The sequence below is a fragment of the Trichosurus vulpecula genome, chromosome 7 (assembly GCF_011100635.1).
Source record: "Trichosurus vulpecula isolate mTriVul1 chromosome 7, mTriVul1.pri, whole genome shotgun sequence".
Taxonomy (NCBI): domain Eukaryota; kingdom Metazoa; phylum Chordata; class Mammalia; order Diprotodontia; family Phalangeridae; genus Trichosurus; species Trichosurus vulpecula.
This window is the reverse complement of record NC_050579.1, coordinates 256625591-256651254: the sequence shown is the minus strand read 5'-3', so window position 1 is coordinate 256651254 and position 25664 is coordinate 256625591. Positions and strand designations below refer to the sequence as shown.

Here is a 25664-nt window from a genome sequence, read left to right as displayed (position 1 = left end):
TGCCTCTGGTGGACCAATGGCCTAAGGACACAAAGACATATAAATCAGGGAGGATAATGAAATATTTAAATCGCACTCAAGGGCACATATTCTTTGTTAGTGTCTTGTATGAATTCAGACACTTTAGCATTAAGGAAATTGTAAAATACCACCTGTGAAAATTGTTAAGTAGGTGAAGGTTTTCCTTCTCAGAGCAACTTTGATTTTCATTGTTCTTTCAATTCAGAACCAACTTCTCTTCCTCATACCACCAAACTTGCTAGCCCAGCTACCACAAGAAAATAATAATCTGGCAAAAAATTCTCAGTAGTGTGTTATTAACTTTAACAAAACCCCCTTTCCAGGGGTCCTGAACTTTTCTTTGCTCATTTGAGAGGGAAAGATGTCTTTTCTTTTTGTCAGGGCTAAATCTTGTCAAGGGCTAAGCCCTTGAAGCCATCACCATTCATTACATTACTAACTGAACTACTTGGGAAAAAGTTTACACATGAAGTCTCCACTTCCTCTCCTTTCATTCCCTTCTAAGCTGTCTATAATCTGGCTCTGATCTCATCATCCATTTGAAGGTGTTCTTTCAAAAATTATTAATGATTCTTAATTATTAAATTTAATATTCTTTTCTAGGTCTTCATCTTTCTTGACATCTCAAAACATAGTTGACCAGCTTATTATCCTTAATACTCTCTTCTCTGGGTTTTCATGACAGCCCTCTCTCTCTTACTTCTCTGTCTACCTGTCTGATCAACTTTTCTTGGTCACCTTTAATATCATCATACTAACCATAAGTATCCCCCCAAGGTTCTGTTCTAGGCCCTTCTCTCTCTTCTCCCTATCATCTCTCACTTGGTGATATCACCAGGACCCATGGGTTGAATAATCATCCCTTTTCAGTTGATTATTCCGGCTCTTATCCTGAAATCTAGTCCCACATCACCGACTGTGGATTGGACATTTCAAGTTGAACATCTGTGTCAACAACCTGGCTAGCAGCTTCTGTGGGGGTATAAGATTCACCCACAGCCAGCACCCAGAAAGCTGCCAACAGCACAGGTTCTTTCAATCTGCTTAATTAAAGAAAGCAAGGTGAAGGGGTTGACAAGCTTACTTTTAATTCAAACATCATTCAGTTAGTTCAGGGGAAAAAAACCAGCACCCTGAACTTCAAAACAAAATGCAAACAAATTACAGACATCAATAGACTTTGTCTGATTCAAGTCCCAACAGATAGTTACCACAGTTCAACAAAGTTTCAACATCCGGGTTTACAAGCTGGAGGGCTCCTTAGCTACAGCTGCCCGGAGTCTCCTCATCAACACCATCTCCAGAGCCCCGCACCAATAGCTCTGTCCTCCCTTCTTATAGGGCTTTACACATCATCAGACATCATCTGAATCACCAGAGCTCAGGCTCTGGTGATTGGTTCTTGAGTTGGCCCCTCCCCTTAGGAACCTGGGATGTTCACATCCACATGGATTACATTAACACCTAATGGGGTTTGGGTCTGGGGCTTAGCACCTAGTATAAAGCTCACTGAGATAAATTGAGTCACTCAAAGAAAACAAAGACAATTCTGGTTACAACATCTCAAAGACATCTCAAAATCAGCATGTTCAAAAAAACTCATCATCTTCCCCTCAAATTCTCCGCTTTTCTGCAATTTATTTATTTATTTAACATATTTGGTTTTCAGCATTGATTTTCACAACATTTTGAATTACAAATTTTCTCCCCATTTCTACCCTCCCCCCCACTCCAAGATGGCTTATATTCTGGTTGCCCTGTTCCCCAGTCAGCCCTCCCCTCTATCACCCCCCCTCCCCTCTCATCCCCTTTTCCCTTCCTTTCTTGTAGGGCAAGATAAATTTCTATGCCCCATTGCCTGTGTATCTTATTTTTTAGTTGCATGCAAAAACTTTTTTTTTTGTTTTTGTTTTTGAACATCTGATTTTAAAACTTTGAGTTCCAAATTCTCTTCCCTCTTCCCTTCCCACCCACCCTCCCTAAGAAGTTGAGCAATTCAACATAGGCCACACATGTATTATTATGTATAACCCTTCCACAATACTCATGTTGTGAAAGGCTAACTACATTTTGCTCCTTCCCAACCCATCCTCCCGCTTTATTGAATTTTCTCCCTTGACCCTGTCCCCTTTCCAAAGTGTTTGTTTTGATTACCTCCACCCCCATCTGCCCTCCCCTCCATCATCCCCCCGCCTTTTACTTTTTTTTTTATCTTCCTCCCTCTTCTTTCCTGTGGGGTAAGATACCCAACTGAGTATGTATGGTATTCCCCCTCAGGCCAAATCTGATGAGAGCAAGGTTCACTCATTCCCCCCTCACCTGCCCTCTCCCCTCCTCCCATAGAACTGCTTCCTCTTGCCACCTTTATGCGAGATAATCCACCCCATTCTAACTCTCCCTATCTCCCTCTCTCAGTATGTTACTCTCTCATCCCTTAATTTCATTTTATTTCTTTTAGATATCTTCCCTTCATCTTCAACTCACCCTGTGTCTGCTCTCTCTCTTTTACATATATATATATATATATATATACACACACAAACACACACATATATATATATATACACATACATACACATACATACATATACACATAGATATATACATACATACACATTCACTTATATATATACATAAACATATATATATATATATATATATGCATATTCCCTTCAACTACCCTAATACTGAGGTCTCATGAATCATCTTTCCATGTAGGAATGTAAACAAAACAGTTCAACTTTAGTAAGTCCCTTGCAATTTCCGTTTCTTGATTACCTTTTCATGCTTCTCTTGATTCTTGTGTTTGAAAGTCAAATTTTCTATTCAGTTCTGGTCTTTTCACTGAGAAAGCTTGAAAGTCCTCTATTTTATTGAAAGTCCATATTTTGCCTTGGAACATGATACTCAGTTTTGCTGGGTAGGTGATTCTAGGTTTTAATCCTAGCTCCATTGACCTCCGGAATATCGCATTCCAAGCCCTTCGATCTCTTAATGTAGAAGCTGCCAGATCTTGGGTTATTCTGATTGGGTTTCCACAATACTCAAATTGTTTCTTTCTGTCTGCTTGCAGTATTTTCTCCTTCGATCTGGGAGCTCTGGAATTTGGCGACAATATTCCTAGGAGATTTCTTTTTGGGATCTATTTGAGGAGGTGATCGATGGATTCTTTCAATTTCTATTTTGCCCTGTGGCTCTAGAATATCAGGGCAGTTCTCCTTGATAATTTCTTGAAAGATGGTATCTAGGCTCTTTTTTTGATCATGGCTTTCAGGTAGTCCAATAATTTTTAAATTATCTCTCCTGGATCTATTTTCCAGGTCAGTGGTTTTTCCAAGGAGATATTTCACATTGTCTTCCATTTTTTCATTCCTCTGGGTCTGTTTTATAATATCCTGATTTCTCATAAAGTCACTAGCTTACACTTGCTCCAATCTAATTTTTAAAGTAGTATTTTCTTCAGTGGTCTTTTGGACCTCCTTTTCCATTTGGCTAATTCTGCCTTTCAAGGCATTCTTCTCCTCATTGGCTTTTTGGAGCTCTTTTGCCATTTGAGTTAGTCTGTTTTTTAAGGTGTTGTTTTCTTCAGTGTATTTTTCCGTATTTTTTTGGGTCTCCTTTAGCAAGTCATTGACTTGTTTTTCATGGTTTTCTCACATCCTTCTCATTTCTCTTCCCAATTTTTCCTCTATTTCTCTAACTTGCTTTTCCAAATCCTTTTTGAGTTCTTCTATGGCCTGGGGCCAGTTCATGTTTTTCTTGGAGGCTTTGGTTGTAGGCTCTATGACTTTGTTGTCTTCTTTAGGCTGTATGTTTTGGTCTTCTTTGTCACCAAAGAAAGAATCCAAAGTCTGAGACTGAATCTGGGCGCGTTTTCGCTGCCTGGCCATATTCCCAAACAACTAACTTGACCCTTGAGTTTTTCAGTGGGGTATGACTGCTTGTAGACTAACGAGTTCTATGTTCTACGTTTGGGGGGGAGGTGCCAGCTCTGTCAGAGCCGCACTCCTCCTTCCCCAAGGACCCCCAGTCCAGACTGGGCTTAGATGGTCAGCAAGCTGTGCACTCCTGCTCTGATCCGCCACTTAATTCTTCCCACCAGGTGGGCCTGGAGCCGGAAGTAACAACAGCTGTAGCTGCCCTACCTCCACTGCCCCCGGGGCTGCAGCTTTTCCCACTAACCTTCTCCGCAGTCTTTGGTGTTTGTGGGTCGAGGGGTCTGGTAACTGCCGCAGCTCACATATTCAGGGCGCTAGGGCCCCCTCCGCCCGGCTTCTGGTCTGGATCGTCCACGCCGTTCAGGCTGGGCTCTGCTCCACTCCATTCCCAGCTCCCAGCTCCGTGTGGAATAGACCTCACCCAGAGACCATCCAGGCTGTCCTGGGCTGGAACCCTGCTTCCCTGTTCTGTGGGTTCTGCTTTCTAGAATTGGTTCAGAGCCATTTTTATAGGTTTTTGGAGGGACTCGGGTACGGAGCTCACTCTAGTCCGTGCTTACCAGCTGCCATCTTGGCTCCGCCCCCTTCTCCGCTTTTCTGAATGTCTCTATTATTATTGAGGGTCCTGCTACATTTCCAGTTGCCCAAGTTTGCAATACATATAATCTTCAATCTTATTCCATATATGCAATCAGTTGCCAAATCTTGCTGTTTTTATCCTTCATGTTATCTCAATACATTCCCTTCCCTCTACTCACACAGCAACTACTCTACTCTAACCATTCATCACATCTTACCATAACATTTGCAATATTCTTCTAATTGGACTCCTTCCAAGTGTCTTTCAACTCCAATTCATCCTTTGCACAACTGCCAAAGTGATTTTCCTGAAGTGCATGTCTGATGTCACCTCTCTACTCAATAGACTTCAATGGCTCTCTATTGTCCTTTGTTTGACATTTAAGTTTCTTCACAATCTGATGCATTCTCATCTTTCCAGACTCTTTTCACATTACTGCCCCTCAGCATACACTCTATGGGTTCAATCATGCTATCCCTGTTGCTTTTCCTCACACAAACACACAAAACTACATCTCCTGCCTCCATGTCTTTATAATGGCTATCCCCCAGGCTTGGAATGGTTTTCTTCCTAATTTCTGCTTCTCAAATGCTTTGACTTCCTTTACCACTCAGCTCAGATACTCTAAGACCTTTAAGATATTACTCCCAGTCCATCTCAGCTGCTAGCACCTTCTCTTGTACTCCCCAGCCACTCTGTATGGTTCATACATACCAAAGTATGTACATGTTATCTCCTTCATTACAAGGAAAGTCCTTGAGAGCACGGACTGTTTTTGTTTGTATTTCTAGGGCTTAGCATAGTCCCTGGCACATAAGAAATGCTTAATAAATGCTACTTGATTGATTGTTCCACAGACTTTTGATTCTTTGTCTCAAATATTGAGTCTTTTCCTTCCTAACAACAAACTTAAAAAAAACACATTTCCTTGACCCTGTCTTCTCAAGCTACCTTTCTTTATCACTTATCCCCAGTCACCACTAAACTTCTCAAGATGTCAAACTGTCACTCATCCTCAGTCACTACTAAAAAGTAGTCCATACTCACTTCCTCCATTTCCTTATGATTTCTAAGCCTCTAGAAAGATGACTTCCAGTTCCACCACTGTACTGAAACTGCTATCCCTAATGTCAACAGTGACCTTTTATTTATCAAATCCATGAGCTTTCTCACAATATTAACTCTCTTGACATTTTGGTCATATTTGATATTGCTGACTGTCCTTTTCCTTCTGGATTCTCTATGTCTATTGCCTTCCATTGACATTGCTCTGTCCAGGTTCTTCTACCTTATGTGACTGTTCTCTTTCTGTTACCTGGTCCTGATCTAAACCTCAAGATAGGTCAATGAGTGTCCTTCAAGATTTTGAAATACATCCTTTTCTAGGTTCTGTATATAATTTCTCTCTTGACAATTCCATGCACTCTCATGACTTTGAAGATCACTTTATGTAGATGCTCCAATTTCCCACAGCCTCTTCTACAATCTCTGCCTTGATATCTGATCATTCCTCCTGTATACTTTATACATAATACATACAGATATATCAATATGTAGATATTTATATATAATCTACATATTATATCTATTTACATCTATAAGTATACATACATACATATACATGTATATGTATATATAGTATAAAAAAACACATGGATGTTCACCTGTAACTTAAACCCAATATATCAAACACGTAATTATACTTGGACATACTAAACTTGGCAACACCACTGTCCCAGGTTCCCAGGCTTGAATCCTTGGTGTTAGCTTTGATTTGGCTATTTCTTTCACCTCCAATATCTATCCAGTTGCCAAGTCTTGTCAATTCAATCTCTAAACTTTTTCTAGAATCCATCCCCTCCACTTGCACTGCCTTTATGATGGAATTATCACCACTTGTCTGGACTATTTCAAATGGACTCTAACCAGTCTTGCCTCCAGTCTCTTCTCTCTCAATTCTTCATTCACACAATTAATGAAAACACCCTTCCAAATGCAAAAATTTGACCACGTCAGTATATTGCTCAGAAACATTCAGTGGCTTCCTGATGTCAGAAGGAAAAATAGAAACTCCTTAGACTATATTTGAAGTCCTTTATAATATTGCTCGAGCCAGGTTTATTTATTTACTTTCCAGGTTTATTTCCTACTACTTCCCTTCACATGGTCTATGGTTCGACTGAATTGGATTACTAGCTTCCATGATATCATGTGGCACTCTGCTACCTGCATGCATTTATACATGCTGTCCTTCCAAAACCAACGCCTAGAATAACTCCATGTCTATCTCAATATATTAAAATGGACCTCTTCTTTCAAAGCCTAGTTCAGGTGATACCTCATTCGTGAAGGCTTCTTTGATTCTCTCAGTTGAATGTGACCATTCCCTCTTCAACTTTTCCTTGAGTACTTTGGTCTAAATGTCTCCTATGCCCCTATAAAATTTGTATGATACTTACTTGCATAAATGTCTATTGCCAAATATACTGTAAACAACCAGTGGGCAAGAAATGTGTCATTCTAATCTTTGTCTCCCCAGCCACTTAAGATGAACATATCTAAAAGAGCTGTGATTTCATCAGATTTGGGCTGGGAGAAGTCCCGGTCAGGAAATATTTAATGAATGCACATCAAAACCAAGCTAGAACTTAGTGGACAAGTCCTAGGGAGTTGGCAAAGTCACAGAGAAGGTAAACCCATGTCTTGTTGCCTCCAAATACAAGCCTTTCCCAATATAGCTGCAATTCATGCTTATTAATTTGTCTTGACTTCAATCAATTTTTTAAAGAAGATAACAAAGGGTTATGATGAAGGAGAACATTTTAACCTAATCTTGATTCTTCTCCTAAGGCATGAAGCCAGAGGAAGTCACTTTATATTTCTGAATCTCACTTTCCTTCTTTTTAATGAAAGAAATTAGACTAAGTGGCTCCCAACCTACTGGAAATGGAAACCTCAAGGGACCAAGAATCCCTATCTAAGTTTGAAATTTTCATTGCTTCAAACAGACTCCAATTTGAAATTGGCAAAAAAGCACTAAGCCCTCATCTGATTCAGTGTAAATAGGCAAGTCAATATATTTAACAGGCCTGACAAATTTTATTTCAAACACTTATGTATTGAAACTTGAAAATGAATGTTAATGCTGCAGAGACCAATAATATAGAAATTTGTTTAGTTTATGAAATTCATTGTAGCTCTTATCATTGTGTAATGTTTTAATGAGTGAATACTTCTACTATAACTGCCAATTAAGTAAGGTAATGTAAAAAGCATTTTAAAATCATAAAGCACTAAAATGTGAGCCATTATTTTTTCACTATTAACATGTGTTGTTGCTCTGTCGTGTCCAACTCTTCATGACCCCAGGGACCATATAGTCCATCAGGTTTTCTTGGCATAGATATGAGAGTGGTTTGCCATTTCCTTCTCCAGTGGATTTAGGCAAACAGAAGTTAAGTGCCTTCCCCAAGGTTGTACAGCTAGTAAATGTTTGAGATCTGAACTCAGGTCTTCTAGACTCCAGGCCTAGTGTTCTAACCATCTAGCTGCCTCTTATTAACGTACAGTAGTCCATAAAATGTTTTTGCATTAAGAAAAGACCTTTAGAGTAAAAGAAAAATAAATAAAAATATCTCTAAGTTCTATTCCAATTCAATTATTCTTTTAATTGCTCTACTGTTTATTTAAGTATTATTGTCAATTATTCTGCCTCATATACTCTATGCTGCAGTCAGATCAAGATGCCTCAGGAAGCAGAGGGTTGTAACTCACTGGAGGACTTCAGGTAAAGTATATACGATCATTTGCTTGAGTGTGTTATAGAGGCAAAAAGTTTCAGTTGAACTAGATACCCTCTAAGTTCATTTCCAATACTGTTTTTTTTTTCTTTTCTTTACTTTCTTTTCTTTTTTGACTCTTTTCTCTTCTTATGTCACCTTCACTAAAGCTCAGCTCTTGATTCTTACAGGGTATACCAATGAAGTACAAGATCTGATTAGAACGATTTTTGATTTTGGGCAAAGTGATAGATTATGACACACAGACTAACACATAGACTATGTGCTATCCAAGGACAAGTCTAGCTGAGTTCATAACAGCTCATCATCAGAATGTCTACAGGGTTAAAGTTTGTCTACAAAATTACAGAAGGCTGGTAAGCTGAGACAATGGAGGGCAGCCACATACTGATTTTTTTTAAAAATAAGATACACAAAAGTGTGCTATAGCCCTGAAAGAAGAGAGTCAGAACTACTAAAGTTGATGATGAGTTAAAGCTGAAGAGTAGAGCTAAGGAAAGAAAACCAAAAAAGGGACTTTGAACCATTTGGACAAAAAAAAGTATCACAGAAAGAATTAGAGTGTTACTCAGCTTGTAAAAACAATAATAGAGAGCAGATAGAAGTATTTAATTCTTAATTTGCTCAGTATTTGTGGGTGTGTCTATGTGTGTCTGTGTGCAAGTTACATGCCAAAGGAAAGAGGGAATTTGATCATTGCCATTTAAAATGTGTTATAGTGAAGGGAGAGAAAGACAGAGAAAGTCTAACATTCACTTTCCATTTAGGGGAGAACAAATTTCAAAGCATTCTGTGGAAGGCCCATGTACTGAGATTATATTGGGTCATTCTGGAAATACAAAATTAAATTATTCCAATGAGGAAGAAAAGTGGGTTTTGTCTGAGGAGACTATAGTGAATGCACAAAAAATTAAGCAAACCACTTAGATTTCAAAAGTATATGTAAATGCATTTAATATACATATGTTAAAATACATGAAATTAACAGTACTGGACAATAGTTTCAGGAATGCTAAAAATTCAGAATAAGATGAGGATAGGGAAGAATCCTAAGTACAACAAAAAATGGGTTTTTCAAAGTCTATTTTGGGAGAAGGGGTAGGACTGCCAATCAGGGAGAATGGAACAAAAAACTGAAAATAGGAAGCAAAACTCTACTTTTTAAAAATTATTGTTTCTTTTTTCTAGGTAGAGAATGACATTTGGACTGGGAAAGATAGCAAAAATGCCTAATAAGATGCACCTTATAATTCAAGACATCAGATTAACTTGCTGCTTGAATACTGAAAGAAATCATAAATATAATTGCTGAGCCAGTGATATCTGAAAGATTTTGAAGAGGTACTATATGGTTTTGGAAAGGCAATATGTTGATCAGATTTTCAAAACAGGAAAGAATATAGAGTCTGAAAACTATAAGCTGTTGAGCATGAATTGGTGTACATCAAAAATCTAGAATTTATTAAAAATATGCCAAGTGACTATCTTAAAAAAGGAATCAGTGATTCCCAAAGAACCAGTATGGTTTCAGTGAGAAAAGGTCATTTAAATTTAAGATTACTTCCTTTTTTGAAAGTACGATTTAAACTGATGGATCAGGGAGATAATACAGATAGAGTTTGCCAAGATTTTAGCAAAGTATTTTGATTAAGGATTTTGCATTATTCTTATGAGTATGATGGAGAGGTGTAGACTGTGTATATAATTAAATGGATTTGGAAATCATTGGATGGCTGTACTCAAAAATAGAAATTATAAGTTCAAGGTCAACTTGGAAAAGGAACTCCAGTGGAATTCCCGAGGAATCTATGCTTGGCCCTGTGTGGTTTAACATTTTTGTCTCTGATTGGCATAAAGATGTAAATCTCAAAACACATTACATGACAAAATCAGGATCTGAAACTATCTTGACAAGTTAGAACAACAGGATTAATCTAATAAAATTAAATTTATTAGGGATAAATTAAAAGGCTCACACTTGGGTTCAAAAAATTAACTTTACAAATATAAGATGAAGTGAGCATGGTTGGACAACAATTTGTATGAAAAACATTTGGTGATTAGGGTGAATTGCAAACTTAACATGACACCAAAATGTGCTAAAAATGCCAAAAGAGCTAGCAAAATTTGGACAGCTTTGAGAATCATGGCTTTTAGTAATAAATAGATAAAGGTCCCTCTCTAATCTACCCAGACTGATCACCGGGTTCTTAGTACTCCAGTTTAAGAATAAAAACTTTAATTTTGCAAGCATGTAGAGAAGGGCAACTGGAAGGTGAAGACTCAAGTCCCTGAAGGATTGTCACATGGAAGATGGATTGGACTTCCTCTGCTTGGCCCCAGAAGATAGAACTGGGAACAATTTATAGCAAAGAAGCAAGCTTAAGCATGATGTCGGGAAAATCTTCCTAACAATTAAGGTGAACCCAAGTCATTCATAGTCATTGGGCTCCCATTGGCTGACCAGTTGACAGAAATACTGTAGAGGAACTTCTTCTTCAGCTCTGGGTTGGGTTAGGTATCTGCTGTGGTCTCAATGAGAAAATTTCATGATTTTTTTATTTTTGGATGGAAAAGGTTGGAACAAAATGGATATTGAAGGAGTTGGAATTCCAAATATGTAGGCAAATGGTAGAGAAAACTGAGCTGTTCTTGACAAGCTTAAATAACAAGTTCCAAATAAACCAGATCTGGAGATACTGAAAGGACTGGTAGGTGTGATTGTCACTGAGTGATTTTTAAAAGATCACTGAAAACAGGACAGTGCCACATGTCTAGAAAAGGGTCAAAGATGCCTCAGGTTTCAAAAAATGGAAGCAAATAGAGTGTGCAACTAGCTTAAATTTAATTCCTAGAAAAAATTCTAGGATTTATTTATTAAACAAGTAGTTAGTAAACATTTCAATAGTGATCAAAAATTGATCCTATCTGACCAAACTCACTTTTTTTTGATTTTTGCAATATATCCATTATATGATGAGAATGATGTAATAATTTACCTACTTTTTAGCCAAAGCATTTGAAAAATGTCCCTCTTGTGAGATTTATGTAAGAGATATGGGTTAAATGGTAGTGCAGTTATTTGTGTAGATTCACAAAATTGTAACTTCCAGAAACTCTATCACAAGCCTAGGCATAAAATAGGCACTTAATAAATGTTTGAGAGAGAAAAGGTTTGTAATCAAAAGACATGGGTTCAAATTCAAGATCTGCAAGTTACTATCCATGTGGCCTTAATCAAGTGAGTCACTCTGGGACTTAATTTCCTCATTTGGAAATAGATGACCTTTAAGTTCTCTTCCAAATCTAAATCTATGATCCTAGGATCCTATGAATTAATTAGTTGATGCTCCTTGTGCCTACAATATTCTCTCTCTCCTCAACCAAATCTCCACATTAAAAACTTTGGAGGCTCAATTTAAGTGCCACTTGGCCCACAAAATCTTTTTTGATCCCTCCATTGCCTCCATGCCTTATTTGTCCTTGTCTATGAACTTATATTCTATTTTACATTACCTCTATTGGCATTTAAAGAAACAATCTATTTAGCATTTACAATCCTTGACAACTGTCTCAAACTTACCTTTCCAGGTTTACATAAATATATATATATATATATATATATAAAATACTCCCCTTCCCTCTCTCCCTAGTGAAACCAAACTACCTTTCTTGGTGCTCTGAACATATAATGTTTTGTATTTGTATGTTTTCCCCTAGCCTAAAACAGCCTCTGACATTTCATCCTCACTTCTTTCTGCCTCTTAGAATCTCTAGTTTCCTTTAAAATTCAGTTCAAGTGAAACTTTTTCTATATGGCCTTTTGATCTCCCGTCCTCCAAACTGATAGTACCTCCCCTGTAAATTACTTTGGATTTCTTATGCATAATATTAATATCTAAAATTGCATATTATGCTACTTAAATATTACATATATATTTATGTGCATTCATGTTATCGGCTTGATAGGCTATAAGCTCATTGAGATCAGGGAATATTTCATTTTTGTCCTTGTACCTCCACACCCACTATAATGCTTGGAATATGGTAGGTGATTAATAAATGGTGGTTCATTAATTTATTTTTATTTGTTTATTTCTACACTCCCATGGAAAAGTATAACATTGTAAAGACAGAGACTAGGTGTAATTTAACTCTGTTTCTTCCCTGGTACCTAGTATAGTTCTTTTGCACATAGTAGATATACAAAAAATTTGTTGAAGAAAGAGGGGCAGGAATGGATAGGTTCTATTTTTACCATATAAGTGGGTGCCAAAGATATTGAAAAACATTGATTTGTATTTATATGTTTTATCAAAATGTATTTTGAAAGTATTTTAATCATTGTTTCAAAGGAAAACCATAGGCTTCTCTATTATTAGAGATCAAGTTCCAATTCAGAAGAACAACTATATAGTTGAATAACCCTCATAATTATCTCTAAGAATGATCATATCTTATCCTGCTCAACCCCAGTATATTACCAATGGTCATATTCATATTCAGGCATATGATATAGTTAAGATGAGTCAGTTCCTGTCTTTTTAATCCATGGAGCTGAGATAGGCATGCCACAAACCTGAAGTTGGAAACTTACCAAGGAGTTACACATGGCAAAGACAACAGACCCTTCCCAAAAGGGAAATAGTAAATGGAAGATTGCTTACCCTCTGAAGATCATTGTTACATTCTTTGAGATTTGAACAGGAGAACTGGGCTGAATGTCAGATATAGTCATAGACACATCTATAGATGGAGATGGAGATCTAGATGGCTTCAGAATGCTAATGTGTATGTCCAAATGACAGTACCTAGGACAGTGCACACATAGTAGGATGGTGGACATTGTAAAGAAACAAGATAATTTTACTCTCAGTACTTTCCAGCCTTCAGCAACACTTCCTGTAACAACATGAGCACCCCAAAGGAAAGAAAATGTGGTCTCCTGAAAACTGTCATATTAGTCAGAATAAGTTAAATTTAATCCCAAAATGGAATTCAGCATCATTGCTAAGTGGAGACAAACCATGGATGATATACTTGGCAATGTCTGATTCTCCATTTCCAGTGGGAAAAGGACATGGCATGGCATAACACTGTATCAGTAAGCCTTCTTCCCACTCCATCCTCTATTCATCCATCAAACTGAATTTCCTAAAGCACAGAGTTTGACCAAGTCACTTGCCTATTTGTTCAATTCCAGTGGTTCCCTCTCACTTCCAGGATCAAATGTAAAACCTTCTGTTTTTTGAAACCCTTAATAACCTGTCACCTTCCTACCTTCCCAGTCTTGTTACCTTTTAATCCCCTTCGTGTACTCTGCCATACAGTGGCATTTGGCCTCCTTGCTATTCCTCAAATATGACACCACAATTCTTGACTCCAAGGCATTTTCACTGACTGTTCTCTGTTACTGACACTTTCTCTTCCTGGCTTCCTTGGCTTCCTTCAAGTTCCAAATAAAGTACCACCTATAAGAAACCCTTCTCAGGCTTCTTTAATCTAAATGCCTTCACTCTGAGATTTTCTCCAATTTATCCTTTATATATCTTGTTTGAAAATAATTGCTTTCATTTTGTCTCCTACATCAAGATGTGACATTCTTGAGAGCAAAGACCCTATTTTTTGCCTTTCTGTTCATCCCCAACACTTAGCACAATGTTTGGCATACAGTGGGAGTTTAATAAGTGCAACATTTGCCAGATAAATCAAACCACCAAAACCACCTTGATCACTGTTTCCTCTCAGATTCCAATGGAGACAACACAGGACCCTGAACTCTGGAACCTCGGGTTTAGCAGTGCTCTCAAGCCACCAGACCTGCTTCCAGTCTATCACCCACTGCCATCATTGATGGAGAAATTATTGTGGAGAAAGGGGCCATCTTCTTCATCACCACTAGCCATAACTGCTGAACAAATTTGCACCAATAAACATAGGAGTCTTGGGAATATCAAAGTCCCTCCTCACTCAGACCACTGGTTCTGCTTCCAGGTCATCCCTTATAGTCATCATCTAGGGAAGTAATTCCTATATAAAAGGGGTCACACATTCCCACCACCTGCCAACCAACTTCAACCTATGGGTCAATCAAGTCAGTCTACCTGAAATAGCAAGGCACCCTGAGAGATAAAAAGCAACATGTATTAGATAAGTCAAACCATAGCAACCACACGGACCACCATCCATGATCCCTCACACTCCGTTCAAGCTATCCCAAGATCTTGAACTCAAAGACCTATAGAATAGTAATGCTTCCAGTCCAGTGACCATAGGCATCATGCTGAGGAGCAATGTCTATGGAGATGTAGCCTAAAAACTGTTCCTGAAAGTACTACCAAAGTACCAAAGACCCAAAAAAGCTCTTGCTAAGTCCGTGCACTGTCAAATGACTCAGCATCAGAAACTGATATGATTTTATTATTAGAAATGACAATAGAGGAGCATTACCATCTGCTACACTTTTATACCCCAAGGACCCTGAGAAATTTTCATCTGATTTACAACTGAAAATTTCCATATATGTTGTCTCTTCCATTATGAAAATGTGAGTTCTCTAGAGCAAGGACTGTCTCATTTTTCTATTTGTATTCTCTTAGCTTCAGACCTAGTAAGTGCTTAGTAAATTCTTTATTCATTCATTCATTAATGCACTTACAAGCTGTGTGATGCTGGATAGGTCACTTAACCATGTTGACCTTAGTTTCCTCATCTGTAGAATGAGCTGGAGAAGGCAAGGGAAAACCACTCCAGTATCTTTGCCAAGAAAATTCCAAATGGGGTCAACAAAGAGTCAGACACAACTGAATAACAACAAAAAAATACAATTGTTAAGTCTCAGAAAGAAAAGAATAACTTTCAATGTCCCCAACCAAACAACTGTATTTTGAAGTGACTTACATTTTACTGCTTTAATATGAAGGAAGACATCCACAGATTACTGGCTAGAGACTTGTTTTTATGGAAAATAAATATCACAACCAAGCAGGGGAAATGGGGATTGTTGAGGTCCAAAAAATCCAGGCATAGCCTGCATTCCAAAATAAAAAGAGACTTATAATCAGCAATGATTTTATGAAGGCAAAGAAAGGGGGAAAGGCTAAGAAAGAGAAGAGAAATTTGAAACAATGTCATTCAATTCGATGCTTTTTCACTGAATACCTGTGTTATGTCTACCAGTATTGGAGGAAGTAAAGAAATTAAATGAGGACTAGAGGAGTGTTCAGTATTGATGGTAACTTTGGAAGTTGTCATATTTTGAAAGAAACATGGTAAAATGTGAAAGAAGTGTCATTTATTATATGGAGAAATTTTACCTGACTTTACGCTATTGTTTCAGTTTACAGTTTCTCTAACCAGCCTTCCCTTCACCTCCTGCCCATAGTATCCATGTTCCCATCTCCTCTCACAGCCCCAAAGTGAGGAGCTTCATTTTTTTAACTTAAATTGTGTTTCATACAGCCTCTTATAAACCCAAATAAATCACAACACTGCCAAATATATTTTACTTTTAAATTCCCTAATCATTGTGCATTTGCTATTTATCATTGCTACTTGTCCTCAGTATTCTTTAATTTAAACAAATATTAGATTGTTTTCTACCAGGGTCTGGGAGCTTCCAACCTAGACATTCAAAGTGTCTATATGGGCTTTTCCCCAGAATATTCTTTTTTTAAGGCTCTAAGGTTATGTAACCTGGTCATTAAGAGAGCTTGAACATATCTGATATGGAATTTTCCTAAATTGAGTTTAAGACAATCAGCAGGTTTCTGTCCATTTGATTGTTAATAGTTTAATGCCTACCAGGATCCTCAGGGAGCCAGGCTATCCGCCTTGATAAGACTGCTCAAATATAAGCAGTCCTATTATCTGTGATATCTAATAGGATATAATTAAAGTAAGTACAGGGTTCTTTTTAAGAGGATAGTACCAGTTCTGCAAAAATTCCTAATTTGATGGTTTATATAGAGAATTAATAGGTTTTCTTCCCTTTGAGAATTATAGATGTCTAATAACTTTGGCCTGAGATCTACTAGCATGGTTGAAAAAACGAACAGTAGCAAACCTTATTAAAATAATCTGTGTAATTTAAAGGCAAATCAAGAGTCAAGGGATTTCCATTGACAAAATCAAACTGTTTTTCACTCACATAATCATCAAAATTTGCTAAGAGGTCAAAGGGAAATTTTCAGAGCCTAAAATAAAAGCAAAGTCAAACACATAACTTGTTTATTCAAGTGAAATTCATTGAAGGACATGACACAACTGACTAGACATTACGTTAACAGAGAACGCAGCTGCCTCTGATGTCTATCCTAGTGTTTAATGTGCATTGATTTCTCATAAGATACTCAACTGCAAAAGCCAGGCAGCCATGATCTTTTGTGAGATTTCTCTTTGTAGCAATACATCTTCAGTATGATTCATTCTGAAGGGAAATGCTCTTATTTAGAGGAAGGCCATGTTTCTGACAGCAAATATTCTCCTTCATTCTAGGTCTGAAAATTTGGGACACACTATTACTGAGCTCATGAATAAATTCATGACTGATTTTTAGAGAAGCTCAGCTTTGACATATATTCAACAGTGCACTTACAGGGTGAATGACTATTATATCCACAGGAAACCTATGCTAGGCATTCTCAAATTAGTATTGTATCTCAGACAATAGAAACTGCCCATTTCAAATGCTAGACTTATCTTGAGATTGATTATGAAACAAATTCCTATTACCTTAGATTGGAAGAGGGCATAAAGCCTGTATGTTAAGAGTTCTAACAAGTTATTTCATTTATTCATTGGTTTAACAAACCAACTAAGAGGTTACAAGTGAGTAGCTAATAATCAGTATTAGTGAACAAAGAGAGTGATTAATTCAACATGTGAGTGGAAAGAGTTATACTACACTACTCTTAAAACAAATGTTTAATTTACTAAGGAAAAAAAAACCTTAAAAACCAAACAAAACCAGAGGGAGGACTTCGGGAGCCCTGGCAAACAGCAACAGGCAGCAAGTGGCATAGGTGCTAACTAGCATCATACCCACAGCTAATTCTCTACCTTGAGACATCAGAGAGAGTCCTGAATATTACACACTCTGAGGTGAGTTGAGTAAAAGCAGTTTTTGATAAATCCATGCTCATCTCCTTCACCGTTTATGTATCCAATAACTATTTCTTTAACACAACAACAGACAGCAAAGACAAGTCTCAGAGACTTTCAGTCATTTGTTCAAGGTAGCCTAGTTAACACGTTGTGGGTAGAGAAGCCAAATCCTTATGGTCTGATTTAAATATCAAAGGATTTTTATACTAAATCAGGAAAATATTAACCCAAAATGTTTCAAAAACTGTCAAGGATAGGAAATTAATTTGGAAGGAGAGGGGAGGGAGAGAGATGACTATTTACCACAAGGTAACATGTATGAAATGAACCAATAATAAATAAAAGAATATAGAGTGTTTTTTAAGTATTTAGAGACCATATTCTACTTCTGAAAATTAGTTAAAACTGCTTTGACCACAAGGTTTTCTTCAAAGCTGCTGTGACATCTTCATTCCTGACAGTGTAGATTGGAGGGTTCATAACAGGTGTTAAAATAGTATAGAAGACAGATACCATCATATCCTTTTCAGGAGAATGATGAGAAGCAGGGAGCATATAGGTATAGACAACAGCTCCATAAAAGAGAAAAACAACAGTAATGTTAAAATGACATGTGGCACATGCTTTCCTATGACCAGTAGCCAAATTCATCCTACTGACTGTGAGGAGGATAAGAGAAATAAGAGAGAAAGAGTGCAAAATAACTATGACAGGGTTGAGGAGCATAAGGACACAGCACAGGTACATGGCAGTCTTATAGAGTGATGTGTATGAACAGGAGCATTTCAACAAGGCAGGGCCTCACAGAAGAAGTGCTGGATCTCTTGGGATTTACAAAAGGGGAAGTTCATGGTGATAGGAGTGAGCATGAAACCATCAATGGAGCTCAAGAGTCAATAGACAATTGCAAGGAGTATGCAAATTCTATGGTTTTTGAGGATGGGGTAGCAGAGAGGGTGACAAATGGCAATATGCCTGTCATAGGACATGGATGCCAAAAGGAAGAACTCTGCTCCCACAAGTGTTACATAGAGGAACGTCTGGATTCCACAGCTTGGGGCTGAGATGTTATGAATCCCAATCACCTGATGCAACAGCATCTTGGGCACAGTGACAGAGATATGCATAATGTCCATGAGGGAAAATGGACTGATGAACAAGTACATGGGAGTGTGGAGATATGGATCACTTTCAATCAAAAGAACTAAAGTGGCATTCCCAGTCAGAGCTACTATGAAGATAATGAATATCAATGAGTAGAAGAGAGTAGGGTATTTGCTTTGGCTAAAGAGCCCCAACAGGATGAAATCAGTCACAAAAGTTCGATTCTCCAACCACATTGTTTGCTTCATGTCATCTCACCTAGGGAAGATTAAAAACAACCAAAACAAAAAAGGATTTTCTATTTTGCCCTTTATATGTAAAAGATAGATTGTCTATTAATGAAGGAAAGAGATATGCTATAGATTATTCTAACAGGAGTGGAGATGTATTTTTGCTAACAGGAGAGATTCTCATCAATCTATGATAAAGATGGTGTAACTTGAACCTAGAGATAGAACTATTTGGATAGAAAATTACCATCTTTGGTCATTTTTTCAAACCCTGAGATTCTGGCAGATTATTCTTAAATAAAAATATTCAAGATGAGCTCTGTAGCTTGAGATAAACATCATAGAAAACATTATAGAAACAGCCATTTTCCTTTTATTTTTGTCACATGAGCTTCTCAAATTCAATACGCCCAAAATGGAGATCATTATGCTTCCCTTTTCAAAACTTCCTTATTAGTGTCAAGGACATGATCATACTTTCAGTCATTCAGTCTCACAACATCAGTGTTGTCCTGAACTCTTCACTCTTTATAAATTTATATGAGATAAAAATATTTTGTTTCATCATCACAAAAATCTTAGGAAGTAGGTGCCATTATTATCTTTATTTTACAGTTGAGGATACTGAAATAGACAGTGGTTAAGGGACTTGCCCAGAGATATGCATTTAGTAAATGTCTAAGGTTACATTTGAACACAGGTCTTCCTCATACCATGCCAAAAATTTTATTACTATACCACCTAGGATATAGATATTTCTGTTTCTCTCAACCCAGTTCCCGGGACTCTTCTTCACTCTCTAAGTATTTTTAGGTTTTTCCATGAATATGTACTTGTTTGTGATAGACCATGTGCCAGGAATGTACCCAACCCTATAGGACATAGTACTTAGTAGCAGAAGGGACCTTTGAAATCACCCACTTTAACAACTTTATTTTTAAAAGTGTGAAATGATCCAAGAGAATGTTATTAATTTGCCCATACAGTTACATAGGCAGTAAAGCAAAGCTATCATTCAAATAATAGATACTCTGGACTCTCTGATTTATTATTTTTCCCCCACTATACCATAGTTCTTGCCTACAAAAATCATTTGGTTCCTCTGAACTCTAGCTACAGTTTAAAATATTCTATTCATCTTTCTCTGATCCCACTAATTGAAGGGGATCTTTTTCTTTCCAGGGCACTGTTACTTCATTGGATCTGATGTGGTTATCATATTTTGCTTTGTGTCATACTTATTTCTGTCCTAGCTTCTCTTTTTGATTTTAAGATTCTTGGACCCATTTCCTCTTTCTGAGCATCAGCACTTAGGGAATTAAAACAGATATGTTTCAATTGAATATAATTGCAGGGATCAAATTGAATTGAGGCCATTTTTGTCTCATACTGAACTCTTTAAACTGATTATCATTATAACTTTAAAGGTTCTCACGTTAAAAAGTGAACATAGCTCTCTGCTTGTTTTGATAAACCCTCTGAGAATTATGAAATAAAATAAATCGTATAGAAAAAAATGGGGAGCACCAGCCCTGGAGACAGGAGGATATGAATTCAAATCTGGCCTCACTTACTAGCTATGTGACCCCAGGGAAGTCACTTAGCCATCATTTCCTCTCAAAAATAAATAATAAAATAGCCTCTAAGCTCTCCTTATTTCAAAGTGAGGTAATTGGTATGTTCAAATTATTTATTACAAAGAAAATTTCTAGTTTGCTACTTCAGAATGTCATCCTATAGGCATAAAAATTATGCTTTAATTCAGACTAATGAATATATAAATTATGAAATACCTTCAAGGTAGAAGAAGGACTTGTGTCCACAAAAACATTCACATATTCACAGAAATTCATGTACCTTTGAATGAATCTATAAAAAACATATTCATCAATGATATTTTTACCCATGAGCCTGTATACTTCTCATGTGGTCTTTATTTTATGTATGAATTTCTTCATCTGTAAAAATGAAGTTTCACTTATATCAACTTTCACGACCCTTTTAGTGCTGACATCCTACAATTCTATGTCTCTAATATTAAATTTCCTCAGGCCTTGGAAAAATATTGCCAATGCTAGGTGATTTCTTCATAGCATTGCCCACACCTTGGATGACCATCTATCTTCCCTTTAGCTTACTCAAATCATAGCCTAGACATTTTTGTTTAAAACAGTTCCTGGGATTTTATCATTTCTACATTCAGATGCACAAGACAATTAAGCTTTGTGCTACTTACCTCCAATTCCTTCAATGGAAAAAAATAGCTCGATGTTGATTTGTTTTAATGAAAAGTGGAGATGTTCACAACTATTCCCAAAGGCTAAACCTGTGATATACTTCTCCACTCCAAATGCAGAGAAAACTTGTAATAAATTCTCAGGAAAATGACCAAAGTGGTCTGTGGGAACCAAGAATACATTTGGAAAGTGTGCTATGTTCCTTATGAATGTGAAAACTATGATTACACAGAGTCAAAGTAATTTTTAAGATAAATTAAGACTGATACTAGAATAATCAGTAAGATGATAGCTGGACATCTATTTTCTATATAGTTAGAGAAAAATCCGAGAGGTTAGTCTAAAATCCAAGTACCAGAGCTACTGGTGAGAAGCATCATGTATTATTGAAATCATTAAATGGACCTCTCCTGTCCAAGCAATATCTCAGTGTCTAGCTCAATGTTACTGTAAGGGTGATGCATCAAGAAGCTGGCCCTGAGTGAAGGGGAGGGAAGAGATGTGAGTGTGATATGAATCCAAAGAGTGAGGTCGGAATATTGCATCACCCCCTTTGTCACATTAATTACAGAAGAATCCTGGAACCCAGATTGAATTAAAAGAACACTGTCTTGGGAACAAGAGGTTTGGATGGGAGGTCATGGCTTTGAGTCTACCTGCCTGTCTCCAGAAAGGTCCTTCTCTTCTTGGAAACTTGGTCTCTTTATCTCAAAAATGAAAGACTGAACTAGAAGTCAATCCCTTCTCTAAAATTTTGTTTTCTGTATCTACTAGAAAATTTCCAGGAATTTGAAAAATAATGCATTTGAAGCAAGGCAGGTAATTAAGTTACTTTTTTTGTTTTTTTAATTAAGATTTTGCATTTTTAGTAATTAAGTTACTTTTTAAAAATGTCTTTATTGGCTCATTTTTCTTTTAAAAAAAACAAACATTTCAACAAACACCAAATTAACAAAACACTTGACAAAATATATTACCTGAAAACAACAAAAAAGTTCCATTACTAGTTTTCTTGAAAATTCTTAATAAGGGGACAATCACTACTTCACAAGGCATCTAATTCCATTTGTGCATAGCTCTAATTTTTAAGAAACTTGTTATTTATATCAAGTATAAATTTACTTCTTTGAAATTTCCACGTAGGTCCAAACTAAAGAATTCTTATCCCTTTTCAATATGACAGCCCTTCAAATGCTCGAAGGCAGTTATAATGTGGTTCTTCCAACCCTGTCTCCCTTCTCTTTTCAAGACTAAATATTCCCGGTTCTTCAACCAGTCTTGAAATGCCATAAACTTAAAGCTACTTACAATTCTGGTTATCTTCTTTGGAAGTTCTCCAGCTTCTTAAAAGTGACACTCAAAACAAAGACATCTTGCCAGATAAGTGCTTACCAAAGCAGAATAAAAGAGAAATGTCACCTCCCTGTTCACCAACATTATTATCTCTTATGTAGCCTAAATAGCATTAACTTTGGGCCTGTCATATCCCTTGTTTAACTCATGAAACACATGCAAAACACTCAAACATTTTACAAACCACTGGCTAGTTATGTATTGCCTATTTTTGAACATATGTAAAAATTTACATTTACATTTACATTTATCCTTATTGAATTTCAATTTTCTTTTTATTTGGCCCAGAATTCTACCCTGTCAGGATATTTTGGAATTTTGACTGTCATTCGTCTTGCTAGACTTCCTTCTCAGATTTCTATCTGCAAATTTAATAAGCCTATCATCTATCCCTTTATCCAAATTATTGAGCTAAAATTTTTTACAGCATATATCCCTATAACTTTACATTGGAAAGTTATTAACAAGGTGAAATTGAACTACTAATGATTATTCATTAGATCCACAAATTTGATCAGTTAAGAATCCATCCAATTGGGGCAGCTAGGTGGTACAGTGAGTAGAGCACCAGCCCTGGAGGCAGGAGGACCTGAGTTCAAATCCTACCTCATACACTTGCCACATGTACTAGCTGTGTGACCTTGGACAAGTCACTTATACCCAATTGCCCTGCTCCCAAAAAAACAAAAAGGAATCCATCCAATTATCCTATACTTAATCTCATTTTTCTTCATATTTTCCAGACAAATGAAAATCTTGGAAGCTCCAACTGGAAGACTTCCAGTATTTCTTCATTGCAAATAATTTGAATGTTTCCTTTCTAATCATCTCCCCAGTAGGTTAAATGGGAATTCCTTTTACGTAGGTGTAATGGCAAGCAAAGTGGGCCTTTTTGCTGTTTTTTTTTCTTTTGGAGTGCTTCTCAGCACTAAAGCAATCAAATGTCTTTACTTGAGTCTTGCCTTTGTTTCAGTCCAGACTCTTTGTTTGAATCAAGAGAACCTGATGACCTGCTTAAGTCATAAGAAAGCCTAAGTCAAATGAGTTCAAGTTATATGGTTGTGATGCCCTCTGTGGGCTGAACTTGAAGAAGTGTGTATCTACTCTGAGGTCAGCATTTTGCTTTGGGGCTTACTCATTGCAAGAGTGTTCATGTGATTTGGCAAGAAGAGACTCTGAGTAGCCATTAAGGAGCCCCCTGGCTTTGAAAACCCAGATGTCGGTACTTCTCTGTCTGGTGACTATGCATATATTGCTATGGACAGACAGCTAGAAGCTCTATCTGCTGATTTGTGGTATTTTCTCTGTGTATATAATTTCTGCTAGTGATTTCTGTTTGTGTTTTCTCTGAAGTTCAGAGTGTTAACTTTTTACCCTGAACCAAGTGAATGATGCGTGTGTTTAATTAAAGTGAGATTGTAAACCCCTTTAAGTTGCTTTCCTTCAGAAAAGGAGATCAAATAATCTGTGCTAGCTCCTGTGTGCTGGTGTTGTTGGTCTTACACCTCTACAGCAGTTACTAGCAGCACTGGTGTTACAGTAGGCTTTGGAACAAATGAGTGTAAGGTCCCTAAAATCTCTCCTAAAATTCTTTGATTCTGTTAATTTTTAATCATATTATTTCTATAATCATGTCTTATTATAGTTCTCCTATGCTTTGTAAGATTTCTCATGTAAATGTTTATTGTCCTATGTACAAGTGCTTTTCTATGAAATAATCATATTGATTCTATAATATCTTTAAATTGATCCTATTTACAATTAATTGATTTTGTCCTGTAATTGCCCAAGTCATGATTTTTGTCTCTCAGCTTAGTTCAGAAATTCTCCTGCTAATCTCTGTTCTCTTTTTGCCTCAAGGAAATCTGCCATCTCTGAGGGATATTAGTAGATAACAGAGAATCTGGTGCAGTATGGATAGACCATTGAATTATCCTTAAAGGATGTCTGGTTTGTTATCCAAAGAATCTGGTCCACCAACTCTTGCAGACAGACCCAAACAATGGAATATTTCTTAGTCACAAGAGAGGAGGGAGTTCTTTCAAGTCGCTAATTCCCAATTTCTGAGCAATCGTATTGTCCCCAAAGCCTCAACTCTGTAACCAATCATATTGATTATACCACTCATGATGCCAAGCTCCTTTTACTAATCATCATTTGTTCCCTACCTACAAAGTCCTATTCTTTGTTCTATACTCCCCAAAACTACAAAAGAGAGCCATCTCCCTCATTTCAGGGTCTTTGCTTAGGAAGCTGAAGAATTATTTATTAGTAAATTCATACTTTGGTAATAAATCAGTCATGCTTGGAACTTTGTGCCTCAGTTGGAACATCAGATGTAACATCTGTATCTACTGATAAAATCAGTAATAAATGTTACACATGCATATACATATTGAAGTATAATTCTTATTATTGAATCATTCTTGTGTGTCTTCAATAAATTCAGCTTGGTGATAGCATTTAGGATTTTTTGTTTTGCTTTTTCTGAAGTCTTTTGCTAGGACTATGTTTATAAATGTTAATCCATGTTCATTAGTGATATTTTGCCCTTTTCCTTTAACCCCTTTTCTTCTTATTTCCTTGTTGGAAAAGAAATATTTCTGAATCCAAATATGTGTTAAACATACATGTGTTTTTTCCTCCTTTGACCAGTTCAGATGAGACTGTCACTCAAGTGTCACCCAAAACCTCCCACTTTTCCCTTCTTGTTGTGTAATCTTCTACTTGTGCACTCCATTTATGTGAGATAATTTTCCCAATTGTTCCTCTCCTGCCCACATGGTCTAATAGTGTGTTCCTCTACCCCACCCTTTTCATTCTTCTTTTGAGATTACCAAAACAGAGATTTTCTCTGTCTAATTAAACTTCCTCTATGACCCCTGATAATTATAGAGTTCTGGGAGAATATACAAATCATCCCTTCATACAACAATAAAGACAGTTTAACCTCTTTTAGTCCCTTTTGATTGCTTGCTCATATTTACCTCTTTATGCTTCTCTTAACTTTTGTGTTTGTATAGTCTTGTCTTATGGATGAAACGAGAAAATATTTGTGAAGTGTTTAGCACAATGGCTAGCACATATTAAATATCTGTTCCCTTTCCCCCTTTTAAGGTTTTTCTTTAACATGAAAAATAAAAAGTTCTGTTGCTTCTATAATTGGTTAAACTAGCTAAGGCTTTTACAAAATCTTCTTAGTCACACAGTTTCAGTGGTCACTAACTAAATCTGTAACTCTGAGTTACTTCACCTAGGGATTGCTTTAGGAAACACCCTAGGATTTGTCTTCTAAG

At 36.9% G+C, this 25664-nt stretch overlaps 1 pseudogene; it reads right to left on the bottom strand.

Annotated features, from left to right (window-relative positions):
• Positions 1 to 17843: 17843 nt before the first annotated feature.
• Positions 17844 to 18796, bottom strand: LOC118857909 (annotated as a pseudogene).
• Positions 18797 to 25664: the final 6868 nt, after the last annotated feature.